Consider the following 10,724-nt stretch of genomic DNA (forward strand, 5'->3'; position numbering starts at 1 on the left):
CCAAAGCCACATCCCCTGAGTGCATGAACACACCCTTAGACCTGATGACCAGAGAAACATTACAACAATACATCACAGTGTTTCCCATAGACTTGCACTCTATGTGTGGCGCCACTTTCCCTGGGGGAAATATATATGTGTATATAATGTGGGGCTACTCGATTATGGCAAAAATCTAAATAACGATTAATTTGGTCAATATTGTAATCACGGTTATTTAACACAGTTATGAGGGGGTCATATGAACAAAAATTTATACGAGTGATTTATTCAAAATTATTGAAAATAATTAAACTGTCAGTAATAAAAAAGCAAAGGGCAAATACAGTAGAATAAATAGATACAAATTAAACAAACTGTGCTTTAAATGTTTTTTATTTTTATTATTCTGTTGTTTTTATGCAAGTCTCAAGCAGTTTACAGCCTAGGCTAATACAGAAATTAATAATCAAATGTAAAATAAAACAGCACAGTTTTCACTGTAAGGAATAAACTTTTTTGTTTCTTAAACCTACAAAATCCCTTCACTCAAGAGCAGTGTGTGATTTTGAATTTGTCTTTTGTTGTTTGATTATAAAGCACACTTTCGCAGCAGGAAAATAGCCCACTGTCGCATTAAGAGCCGCACAGATCCAGTTTACCGTTACAAGCATATTTTCATTCTATATACTCAACTCTTTATGTTCAGTTATTTCATGACCGACAAAGGTATACGTGAATAATCATGAAGCGCAGAATTTTGTAAAATGTTTGCGTGTATTTGACCGTTTAGGCACGCACCTTGAGCTAAAAGATGACTTTACATGTCCGTGTTCTGTTCTGTCTATGAGCGCATATGTTATCTTCCTGAGGAGCAGATCAAATTCTCTTTCACTCTTTTAAAAACATTAATAAATATACTTCAATAAATCAAGCACGACCCATTTTGCAAAAGTCAAGTTACATGATTTTACTGGTTTGCACAGGAAATTGTGCTTTAATGGAGAAACGAAAACTTTATAGTTCAGTAAAAGTAGGGGAGACAGGGTAGGGTTGTAACACTTTTTTCTTCAACACCTAAAACTACCTTTGTTTTAGCTACACGTCTGAAACTTTTAGACAAAGTACCCACATTTTTCTACTACAAATGGCAACAATTTAAATTGCTTCAACTATATCACAGACTTTGTGAGATGATGACACAAGGTGGTCCTCTGTTACAACCTACCCCACTACCGGGGTAAGTTGTAACAGGTAGACAAAATGCACAAAAACTAAGGGTACTCCAAGTGATATGCCACAACAAGAAAAAAATTAATGAAAGGCATTCTTTAGTCACAATGGTGACAAGAACAAACAAATTAAATCCATTGTTAATTAGAGTCACAATGGTGACAAATGAAATTGGTCAGGCCGGGAGTGCATGCCTGGTGGGCCCAAAAGCTACATAAAACACACTTGACCCACACTTCTTTGGATCTTGAATTTCTAAATGGTTCCATGCAGACAACACAGAAATCTTCCTCTTCTGAAGAGGAGTTATCAGTCTTTTCCCGGCAGGTTTTTTTACCTTCTTGTTTTTGCTTTTCACACTCCCAAATAATTTTTTCTGATGTTTTTCCCTTTTCGACGCTCCTCCTTTTCCAATGCCAGCTTCACTACTGTAAAAGTGAGAATTTCCAAGCGCCTCTTCTTTTAGCCCTACCTGTCTCTTTCTTTGGGCCTGCTTTTGGAAATGGCCTAATGAGTTATGGACTGAACAACTGACCTATGATGGACCCCGAGGTGCTCAGCATCTCATCAGAGTGCAGGTGGACAGCATGAGTGGCTGGAGAGGAGCCGGGTGGCAGGTTAGAGGTCTTTACGGGTCCAAAAATTCATGCCCAAACCCAAAAGAGACCATAATGTGCTACACTGAACCAACCCAGACCCATCTATTATTTCAAAAGCTGGACCTGAACCCGCGCGAGAGATCACTTCCGGCACTTTCCGCGCTTGCACAGACTAAGCCAGAGCACGCGTGCACGTCACATCAGGAAGCACTCAAGCTCTCAGATCACTTGCATGTGGTTGTGTACAAGAGGTAAAAATTATATAAATACTGTTTGTTTTCTTACACAAACCACTCGTTTCGTGTCTTAGGTCTTCAATGTGTACTTACGATGGGGAATTGTTTAATTTGGACTCCTCTGTGCATGCTCTTTGAGGTGGTGACCATAGACCTCCATTATATGAGTCACAGACAAGAACGGTTTGACCTTAAAAATATCAAAATGGGAAATACTGCGGAAACAAATCTTTGATGCCCTTGAGGTAAGCTAAAACTTATAAAAAATTTATTTGAAAGTGAACCATCCCTTTAATCCACTTATTATTTCATCTTCAAACGTCCACTAGATGTCATGGTGACGGATGACAAATGCAACTTTGCACATGTACATTCTGACTCAAGTTAACTCGCATGATAACTTCAACTGTTTGCTCTTTTGAACTATAAAAGCGATTGCTAGTTCAGTGCCATGGCCACTGACGTTATTTACTTGCTATCATCTCTGTGCTCTGCATGGAGTCTGAATCTGACCACTAAATCTGTAAGATTACAAGAGGGTTTATATATATTATTATGAAAATGGAAGGAAATGTAAAGTGCAGCTTGGCAGTCGAAGTCACTGCAGAAGGTCTGGTTGCCATAGAAACATGACACGTGCTTGAGACTGCACATGCTCGCTAGCTGGATCAACCTAAAATTAGTTTTTTAGCACAATTTGAGCGTCAAATAAAACATTTATGTGACAGTTCACCTCAGATTTTGTTGCTGATTTGAAATATAATAAATATGAGTGTGTCAAGTCTGCAAGCTTTTTTTTGTTTTGAACTTTTATTTACTACTATTTCCGTGTTTCCACCGAAATTACTCGGAACATTTGTACCAGGAACTTTTTTCCCCAGGAACCATTTTCCACCCAGACCTGTTGCTTTCTGCGTTTTCACCGCGGTGTAAAGTACAGGGAAGATTAAGCAAATAGACTGGTGACGTAGTTCTGTGCGCGTTTCTCAATACAAAGTACGCTGATTTTGGACGTGCATCCTCCGTAGTTCAGACTTTGTGAGTTCGACTCGGGAGTGTGATATCCGCGATGACGCAAATCCGGTAATTCTGCAAACAGCATCGTGCTTGATAACATCAGTCAACTGACTATGGCTACTGCAATTTTTCTCACTGTACATTTACAATAAAACAAAATAGGATATCAAATTCCACAGCTTTCTTTCATTTGAATATAAACATAGTAACAGCTGCAGAAATGTACAAGTACAGAAATGACACTTAGCTACATAGTAGAAGACTACATATATCAATAATAACTGCCAAGAAAAACATCAAATAACACATAGAAATAAAATATACTTCTATATAAAAAAATTATCTGATTCACCACTGCACACAAAACCATGCATGACAACAAACCATTTAATGATGGGTATCTTACTTAATAAAACAAACATAAAACATCTTGAAGTGTGCAACTGTGCATTCTGTGCAGTCAATATGCATTCAATTACATTTGCATGCGAGTACATAATTATATTCAACATAAATGTTCTTGAACATCTGGTCAGCTGACCTGAGAGAGCGGCTGTGAATGTAGGGGTGCAGCAACTCGGCGAGATACGGTGGGGCAAGGCCATTCAAGGCTTTAAAAGCAAATAAGAGTAGTTTAAATTGAATCCTAAAATGCACAGGCAACCAGTGGAGTGAAGCTAAAATAGGTGAAATGTGCTCATACTTTCTTGTGCCAGTTAAAAGACGAGCAGCAGCATTTTTAACCAGTTGCAGACGGGCAATGGAGGACCCATTAACCCCCAAATAAAGTGCATTGCAGTAGTCCAGCCGAGTGGTCACAAAGGCGTGAATTACTGTCTCAAAGTGCTGTTTCTGAAGGACTGATTTAATTTTTGCCAGCTGCCTTAACTGGAAAAAGATGGACTTCAGTACGGCTTTAATCTGGTTGTCAAACTTAAGGTCAGTGTCCATCTTTACCCCTAGATTAGTAATAATTTGCTTGTGATACTGTGCTAAGAAACCAAGATCAACCAACTGGGTCACAGAAGTGCCACTACCACTAAAGACCATGACTTCTGTCTTTTTTTCATTAAAATTAAAAAAAATTAAGAGACATCCAGGCCTTAATGTCATGTAAACACGCTAGCAATGGCTTAACACAGTAGGAGTCTGACTTTCTAAGACGGACATAGATCTGACTGTCATCTGCATAGCAATGAAGATAAATACCATGCTTCCTGAGAATTGAACCAAGTGGGAGTAGATAGAGGGAAAATAAGAGAGGTCCAAGCACAGAGCCCTGTGGCACCCCATGTGACAAGGGAGCAGTCTAGGAAACAGAGTCAGCAAGGCCAACACAGTTGGCTTGGACAAGTAGGACCTAAACCATTCTAACGCTGTACCACTGATGCCCACCCACTGCTCCAAACGAGTAATCAGTATTTCATGATCTACTGTATCAAAAGCAGCAGTCAAATCTAAAAGTACAAGGACAACACAGTGACCCGAGTCAGTAGCTAAAAAAAATGTCATTAAAGACTCTTAAAAGTGCTGATTCGGTGCTATGTAATGTTTTCAAACCGGATTGGAAAATCTCAATAATATTATGTTCATTTATAAAGTCCATGAGCTGGGAATAGACAATCTTTTTTCAAAATTTTAGAAATGAAAGGCAATTTGGAAATAGGCCTAAAATTAGCCAAAACAGTAGGATCCAGCCCAGGTTTTTTCAACAAGGGCTGCACAACGGCAAAATTTAAAAAAAGGAACCACTCCCGAGGACAGACTGCTATTAATAACTGTAGTAAATGATGGTCCAATAGTCAGGAAAACCTCTTTAAAAAGTCGAGGAGGGACAGTATCACCCGGAGAGCCTGAGGGCTTCAAATGACCAACAATCTCCTGCACAAAGGGCAGAGTCACAGGCTCAAAAGTGTCTAGAACAGCAGAGCAGGGGACAAACACTGAAGGATCGAAACCAGGGGATGAAATAAGTGCTCTGGCAGAAAATACTTTATCAAGTAAAAATATTCTTTTAGCCTCTCTCACAGTGGATTGGTAATGGCGCCAGCGATCCCTCAATATTTGAAAAGACACTTGTAATTTGTCCTTTTTCCACATTCTCTCAGCTCTTCGACACTGCTATCTGGAAGCACGGATGGATTCATTCAGCCAGGGCTCAGACTTAGTTTTTGTCCGTCTGATTTTTAATAGAGCCGCTATGTCAATGGCAGTTTGATAGTTGTCGAGAAACCAAGAGTTCAAAGCCTCAGTATCATTATACACACTTTCAGGCAAGATGCAGTTTTGACTGAAAGCAGTCGAGAAGTAAGCAGCAGTGTAGGGGTTAATAACTCGGCAAGTGCGAGCAGCAGCAGGGAGGTTTAACTGTTTGACAGCAAACACTAGCTTCAAACAGTACCGGCATGTGATCAGAGAAAAAAGCATCACAGATCTCCAGATTAAAAATAGGCAAACCATAGGATAAAACAAGATCAAGTGTGTGACCACGTTCATGTGTCGGCCCAGTTACAGATTGGACAAGATTAAAAGAGTCAATGATATTTAGAAAGTCTCTCGCTATTGGATTCTCAGGGCAGCATACATGAATATTAAAATCACCAACAATAAGGACCCGGTGATATTTAGGCATAATAAAGACAGAGAAGTCTGTTAAAAAGTCTTTGTTAAATTTGGGAGGCCGATAAACCACCGCACACAACACTGTGTACGACTGACCCAGCTCAAACAGACTAAGTTCAAAGCTAGTGGGGGATGACAGAGTCCTGCTGTCTGCTTGCATTTAAAGTCACTCTTAAAAACAGTCGCAATTCCTCCTCCTTGGCCAGATTCCGGGGAGAATTAAAATAGCAACACTCGTCAGGTAAAAGTTCCGTAAAGACACTGAACTCACCAGCACTCAGCAAAGTCACGGAGATAAAGAAAATCTAGTTCCCGTGATATAAAGAAATGCTTAAGGATAAATGTTTTATTCCCAAGTGACCTGGCATTAACCAGGGCAATTCTAGCCGGGGGCCGGCGGGTCAGGACGAACAGCTGACGAGGAAGCACAACACAGAGGCCGCAGATACTCCAGATTCACTCCGCGCCAGCGGAGACAGGGAGAGCAGGGGCCGCAGGGTTGGAAGGCCACATTGGAACCCGCCACCGTAACCAGACAGGAGGCAACAGGGTCCAGAGAACATTGAGCGACACACAGGCGAGGACCAGCTCCATATCGACCTCGATCAGGACGTACAAACACCGCCCTCAGCCTCACGAGACAACCGCTACACTTCCCCCGGCGTGGGTATCTTTTTCGTCGAGACGGTAGAGCAGGAGTGCGGCGGAGGTGTGATGGAATATCCGAAAGGAAGGGAGGCTCAGTCCCCCCACCGTAATAATCCAATTTGTGCAGATTTCCAGCCTTTATTATCAGATCTAGCAGTGTATCATTCAGCAACAGAGTGTTGACAGTATGTACAAATGTTAGAAACAGCAGAAACAAATACAACAGATTGAACGGCTGACGGCATGCCTGACACACTGGCGCCATCTTGCCTTTAGTCTGTGTGTTCTGCTTCTAATGGCAGAGAGAGAGAAAGAGAAAGCGCGATTGAGATCACTTTTTTTCTAATTTTACAAGTTGCAAGTTACAAAAAAAAAACACAAGCAGTGTCTGATAACGGCCGGTGTTCTCCGAGTCCGATGATTCCGATTGCACGGGTATTACACACAATGTTGAACAGACCTCGGACCCGAAGTAATAGATTCGGACCTGGATCCAGACCCGGACCTGGCTGATCATTTAAAATATAGACTCAAACTCGTATGGATCCCGGGTCAATGGGTCTCGGGCAGCAGGTAAGGAGGAGAGGAGCCAGGTGGTACGTGAGATAGAGAGGATCCAGGTGGCAGGTGAGCTGGAGAGGAGCCGGGCGGCAAGTGAGATAGAGAGGAGCCTGGCAGCAGGTGAGCTGGAGAGGAGCCGGGCACCAGGCGAGATGGAGAGGAGTTCTGTTGAAGAGACCCAGATGGATAAGGACAATCTGTGACTTGTGAAGGTGCAAAGTCACATTCCTGAAAATTTTTGCAATTGTAAGGCCATATGCCTGTACAATGGAAACCCACCTGTATGTTTTTCTGTGTTGCGACTGTTGGCAGGGCAATCCTAACAATGTCTGGAATGACGTAAATACTCATAGTTTTATATTTCTGCCAAGATCTGTTCAAGGTGACATTGCAGATTCCGTTTTTTACTTTTTTACCTCAGAATTATATAGAATTACCTAATTGTTAATGACTTAAATTTCAAATAAAATTTTATAAATTAAAGATTGTTGAACATGAAATTCGCAGGCTAGGAAGGGCTAGTGATGCTGGGTGTAACTTAAAAGGTGCCATTGTGCGGTGACTCTCATATAGCATGATCTTATTAACTGTTTATCTCCTGAACTGCAACTTTCTTTCCCACGGTATTCAGCGCCAATCCTGCCATTCAGTCAATTTCACTGGTTAAGGTAAGGTGTGGGGTAGGTTTAGGGGTTAGCGTTTTTTTGTTGCATAGTTTAGGAAACACTTTAACTGACACAACCAATAAAAACTTCAGAATCAGTTGTGGGGCAGAGTTTGCACTGAAGTGGATTTGGGGAAAAATTGTGCATGCGTGTCATGCGCCTGTCTCTCAATGGGAGGAAGCCACGCCTTATTCTGGAGCTCCCACCCCATTTTGGAAATCCCTCCCCTATTTGGAGATCTCCAGGCTGCAGTTATACCCTTCTCACCATTCTCGCTCCATCTGCACATCGTATGTGAACGTGCTGATGATGTATCGTGTCTGCTCGTACCGGTGCACAGAGGTATGCAAATACATTTGTTGACAGGCAGGGAGGAAAGCCAATCAAAATGCTCGGACCGAGCGTTGAGACGAGACTTTCATCCAGCATACATACAGTCGGCATCTAGTCATAGTTTGGGCCATGGTCTGGCGTGGCGAGGGTGGAGTCAGCGTGGGGGAAAACACTGCGAACATCGTGTGTATTTGAATGACAAAAAATTTGAATTGCGAGTCATTAACGCCTACTGACCGGCAATGATACATTGCAAAATGAACTGCAATAGGTTATAAATTGCCCTTATTTAATTAAAAACTGGGTCAATGACCCAACCAAATGTCGTTTCCAGACATATTTTGTTATCTGGTTGAATCTCCAGGTAAAAATGCTAAGTCTAATTATATATTTATGCCACTTTCTGAAACAAACAAATAATTATTGAATAAGTGTTTCTTAGCAGATGCGTTTTCATGCGAGTAGTTAAGGTTCGACATTAGGCTACAAAGTTTTGCTTATGGTAGAATGATAAGGGTAATTATATATGCATGCCACTTTCTGAAACAACCTTACACAGTTTTGATAACGTTAATAATGAACACAATGTTAACGTAGCCTACATGTGATGAAATGCAGACTGTACACATACACATGCTTAGTCTTGGGATTCCACAACTTCCCTTGATCATCCTCACGCCCTATTGCTTGTAGCCATTTTGTCCTTTCTGGTTCTGTATGTTTATTAGGAAGGATGTAGAACTTCAATTCATAATTTGTTAGTTTATTGGCGGTAGAGAAAGCGACACAGCAACTCTTCGGCATGATTGTCACGTGATGTACGGGGTGTTCCCGGGGGCGTTCCCAGACCAACAGTCTGTATGTATAGCAAAAACAAATTCTGAAGACAATCACCTATTGCACCTTTATGTATTTTTCCAAATGAGTGTGATCAGCTATGTTTCCATCCACGTGTTTTTTATGCAAATTTTGAAATATCACATAAAAAAAGGAAAAATAAGCCTGGATGGAAATGGCAAGATAAATTCTAAATATATGCATACAAAACACAAAAAAAAAAAAAAAAAAAAAATATATATATATATATATATATATATATATATATATATATATATATATATATATATATAAGAACACATACATAAACTATCATGGAAACATATTTACAGAATATGAAATGTTGTTTTGGTTATTCTGAAATGCCTGAGCCAAAATATTAGTCAAAGTGGTTCAGTAAAATGACCTCCAAGAACTGTTTTAATGACTGCGTTCTCAAACAGCAGTCATCCACCTCCAAAAAGCATTATTTAATTAATTTATTTAAATACAATTGATTAAAAAACAGTGACTTCTACTTCTGCAGTGAATTAGTCTTTTATTCAATCTATAAGGAAGTGGCAATTTTGTTTTATGCAATATTAACATTTTGCCATATTCACAATTTTGGATTGAAACATCCAAATAAATAAGTAAATGAATAAACAAATAAATAATTGCACACAGACTTGAACTTTGTATAAAATATTTTCGAAAACTGATTGTGTTTCTTATTTTCAGCTCTCCAGTTTCCTGCCAAATAGGTTTAATGAAGAGATGGTCAGAGTTTACTACAAACCATCGGATGATCAGGCAGCTGAAGATAAGAAGGAAGAGAAGAAGAAGTTGGAGGAGGCAGAGAAGTGCTTCCAGATGTGGTGTGGCTCCAATTTTGGAGTCAAATAGGCAGCTGAATAATTGACATATAAATATTTTCTGTTACTGTAACACAAAAATTATTTATTCAAAGAAATCATCTGAACGTTCAGTTAAAATCAGTTTTAAGGTAATGGTTTATAGTTATTGAATAAAGCAATAATTTAATCTGAATTATTTTTTTTTATTTTTATTTTTTCTGGTTGCAGACACGTTCATGTGTTTTTTTTTTTTTTTGTGCGTGTTTTGAGTCATGAGTTTTAAGATTGTGTAGGATTGATGAATGTGGAATTAATAAAAAAGGTTTAATTTATCTGTGTTGCATATTTATTTGCAAAAGGGAGCAGCAAGAAGTTATTTACAGAGAGTAAAACTTGTATTTTCATATTTTAGGGGTCATATGATGCGATTTCAATTGTTCCTTTCTCTTTGGAGTGTCACAAGGCCTTGGTGCATGAAGAAGATCTGTAAAGTTGAGTCAACCATGCCTACCTAAAATGCCTCATTCTAACATGCCCCCACATCTCTACATCACTATGTGGGAAGATTTGCATAATACCGCCCAAATGTTCACGCAAAGAAAGAAGGCTTAACTTTTATTCTCGCTGTTGCAGCTGCCATTTTGTGGAGATGCTGTGTGTTTCATTGTGAAAGCGAAAATACTTTGTTTGGTCTTGGTAAAATACATTTCACTGATGTGTCTTTTTATCTTACACTTTTAACCCATTGTAACGCCACGCCAGCAGAGGGAGCCCTCGCCTGAGTATTGACTGGTGCCGCTCCCTCTGCTTCTACTATCACTTCCTGTTTGGCAACCATTTAAGCATGGCCAGGCCGAAACATGATTTGCGAAGTATTGCCAGTTCTACTGCCTTACCAAGCATTTTTCCATTGTCTGATTTGATTACACTGTGTTTGACTTTTTGCCTGTTTCTCTGGATTTTTGCCTTTGGTTTGCCCCTTTTGCTTGTTTGCTGGTTGGATTGTTTTCTATGATTTTGACCCCTTTGCCTGTGACCTCGACTCTGATTTCTGCTTCACGATTTGGATGGTTGAACTGTTTTTTAAATAAACTTCTGCAAATGGATTCTAACACAGCTTCGGCTTCACCGTCATTACACCCATTTAACCCCACAGGA

Source organism: Carassius gibelio, chromosome B1 (assembly GCF_023724105.1).
Source record: "Carassius gibelio isolate Cgi1373 ecotype wild population from Czech Republic chromosome B1, carGib1.2-hapl.c, whole genome shotgun sequence".
Classification (NCBI taxonomy): Eukaryota; Metazoa; Chordata; class Actinopteri; order Cypriniformes; family Cyprinidae; genus Carassius; species Carassius gibelio.